This window comes from Papio anubis, chromosome 1, assembly GCF_008728515.1.
Source record: "Papio anubis isolate 15944 chromosome 1, Panubis1.0, whole genome shotgun sequence".
Lineage (NCBI taxonomy): Eukaryota > Metazoa > Chordata > Mammalia > Primates > Cercopithecidae > Papio > Papio anubis.
Window position 1 is genome coordinate 213,690,325 of NC_044976.1, and position 3,450 is coordinate 213,693,774.

The 3,450-nt window shown below is 43.3% G+C and overlaps 1 long non-coding RNA gene across 1 annotated transcript; it reads left to right on the top strand.

Moving 5' to 3' along the window:
* Window positions 1–366: 366 nt before the first annotated feature.
* On the top strand, window positions 367–3,184 carry LOC103880383. The gene is made up of 3 exons (XR_641368.3): window positions 367–386; window positions 1,126–1,298; window positions 1,510–3,184. It is a non-coding gene; the product is annotated as an uncharacterized LOC103880383 (long non-coding RNA).
* Window positions 3,185–3,450: the final 266 nt, after the last annotated feature.

Genomic DNA, 3,450 nt, shown 5'->3' on the forward strand with positions numbered 1-3,450 from the left:
AAAGCCCTTTCCTTTCGACAGGTTCCTTCTGACCTAGAGGACGATGGCCTCTTAACTTCCAGCCTTGGAATGCATCCAGCCATCACTTATTGAGCACCTACACATCCTATTCCTTGTTTTTAAAAATAAAAGAAAGAGGCTGGGTGCGGTGGCTCATGCCTGCAATCCCAGCACTTTGGGAGGCCAAGGAGTGAGAATCACTAGAGGCCACGAGTTTGAGACCAGCCTGGGCAACATAACAAGATGCTGTTTCTAAAAAAGAAAAAGAAAAGAAAAGAAAAAGCCAAGTGTGGTGATGCCACAGTAGCCAGGAGTCGGCCTGTGGTCCCAGCTCCTCAGGAGGCTGAGGTGTGAGGATTACTTGAACCCAGGACTTCGACGATACAGTGAGTTACATGATCATATGATCATACCACTATACTGTACTCCAGCCTGGGTGACAGAGCAAGACCCAAGACCCAATCTCAAAAAAAAAAAAAAAAAAAAAAGAGAGAGAGAGAGAGAATCTTTAGTTCTGCTTAGATGTAAAAGGCTTTGTCTATTCACGTTGGTATGTGACCTTGTTTGCTATGAGTAGGCATCTGAAACTCTTAATTTATTTGAGTCAACTTAAATCAAGCTGATCTGCAAATTTTAGAAGTTTCCTGTGTGTTATAAAGCACACAAGTATGATCCTCCTTATGTAAAAGAGAATCCACATACTGGCGTTGAACGTATACATTGGGAGGTATCCTGAAAGATGTCCCCCAAAACGCCATGTGTGGTTTTCTTCAGAGGATGAAATGTTGAGTGGCTTTTCTTTTTTCCTTGTTCTCTCCTGCTTTGTTCAGGAAAGTGCTAGGCAGAGAAAGATAAGCACCATCACCCATTTAGTCTTTCAAACCTTTCCCACTGGAGCACCTACTGGCACAGACAAGAGTCAATCTGAGTGCCTAACATAACCCAACAGAAAGGCAGCCTTCTTTGAAAGCCTGTGTTCATTCTTAAATGTCATGCAAATGTTGTATTATACTCCACAATATACTGTTTAAGCCTAAAAGTGCTCTTGGTTATTTACCGTCAAGCAGAATTAATGCTCCAGGAAAATACTCCAGATTTATCCTGTGGCTCTCTCCATGTCTCCAGCGTAGATTGCCAGGACTTCTAGGACTGGGGCCACTCTAAGCAGCAAGGAGGTGACAGTCTGTCCAAATCAGGGCTCCCTGGACTTTTGGATTCTCTGCTAGTCTCCTCCTTCAATTGTAGAAGGCTCCCTGGCAAGGGATGCAGAGCTCTTTAAATCTGGAAGTGCTAGTCAGGTAAGCTTGAAATGGGCTGTCTTCAAAAGGGGTATTAGAATTCTTTAACTAGAGGCGCTCAGGAAAACTTGCAAGCTCTAGAAAAATCTGTTGCATTAATAATTCCACTCCAATCCTTGATAAAGTCCTCTAGCTATCTCAAACACGCCTCTGGTCCCTTGGACTAAAGATTTATGCTTGTTGACTTTTGTTCTATTTTCTGGTTTTTCAGGACCGACAAAGCCTGTTTGACCAGTCAGGTGAAACTAGTCTTTAAACCCTAATGACCCGGATTAGCCATCTTGAGACTAACAGCTGATATCACTGACAGTGGCCAAGACACAACACAAGGTGGTGCATGACCTAAGCCCTCGCCAAGCTATGGTCAATGCATGGCCCAGCACTTGATGGCATATGACTTCAGGAATAGTCACATGTACTCTATTTTCAGGTGATATGTGTCCCACTTTGGGGTTATCTCACAGTTAATACAGATGGAAAAGTCTATTGGGTGCCCATACAAATATTCTGGTCTACTTTCTAGTTCTTGCTTTGTATCTGCCAACATGATTTAATTACTGAGGTTGAAACAAAGACTGGCTCTGGCCCATCTATACTGGAGAATGACTCGGGCAGGTTCACTTGGACTTTGACACAAATCACCATTCCACTGGAGTGTGGCTAAAGATGTTTCTGGGTGTCTCAGGACAAGCAACCTCCCTTTAAAGTTGGTTCTGTTTCTGGGAAGACTACTAAAACACACATGGGCAATTTTTATTTCTTAATTAAATGAAGACATTTTAAAATAAATAAAACATACACAAGGGCGTCTGATGCTGTTCCTTATGCTTTCCCTCTATCTGGCATGTGGTCAAGGTCGTGCTATATAAACTAAAGTAATAGGATCTTCTGTGGGGTGCTGGGCTGTTCAGCCGTCAATGCCAAAGGGCTTTGGCAGCAAGAGAGAGAGCAGGGACACTAAGCAGAAATATCACAGTCAACTTGCTGTTTTCAGTAAGATGGTGATAATAGAAGGACGGAAGTAATACATTGTCAAAAGCATAGAACTCTTGCTCCTCACACACTTGAAATATTGATATCTGAAATTACCTGGTATGAAAAGAAAAAAAAAAAAAGAAACGCAGAAGAAAAGTTTTCTTTAAGCTGAATTTTTTTAAGGCTAAAAATGTGCTATTTTCTAGAAGTTAATAAATCACTATGTGACTTTGGTTCAGGTTTTCTGGAAGAACCTCTCTTTGGATTAGTATCAGTTAAGAATGCATTTGGCTACACGTAACAGAAAACATTGCTATAGAAACGGAAAGAACTAGGGCTTTCTTTCTCACACAGGAAAGAAGTGTGGGGGTTGTAGTCAGGGCAGGTTTGGCGCTCAGTGATGTTCTCGGGGACCCAGGTTCTTTTCATCTTTCTACTCCTCACTTATTCTTAACATCGTCAGGCTTTCCATCTCATTTACTGAATGTCATTGGTATATTTTGACATCTGCATTCTAGGAGGAAGAGCAAAGGGTGAAAAGAGACCTTCCCCTTGGTAAAGCTTTGTCTTTTGACTTAAAAAGTCCATGTTCTCCAAGGACATCTTCCCATATCTCAAGACCGGACTGTGTTCAATGGATTCCATCAACCGCACAAAGGCTGAGAAAGACTGCTGTGAGCTGTGTTGCCACCCTATATAAAACTGGGCTCCCTAAGTCAGGATGCCTGAGGGAGATAGAGATGTTGGGTGAACAATTAGCAGTATCTGTCACAGTGGCTGGGACCTGGTAAGGAATCCTGGTACCTGTATATAAGTCAGGATCTGGCCAGGTGCAGTTGCTCATGCCTGTAATCCCAGCAGTTTGGGAGGCCGAGGCCGGCAGATCACCTGAGGTCCGGAGTTCGAGACCAGCCTGACCAACATGGAGAAACCCCGTCTCTACTAAAAATAGAAATTAGCCGAGTGTGGTGGCACACGCCTGTAAACCCAGCTACTTGGGAGGCTGAGGCAGGAGAATCGCTTGAACCTGGGAGGCGGAGATTGCGGGGTGAGCCAAGATCGAGCCATTGCACTCCAGCCTGGGCAACAAGAGCGAAACTCCCTCTCAAAAAAAAAAAGAAAAAGAAAAAGAAAAAAAGGTCAGGATCCATCCTTCCAAACAATGCAAATGGTTTTC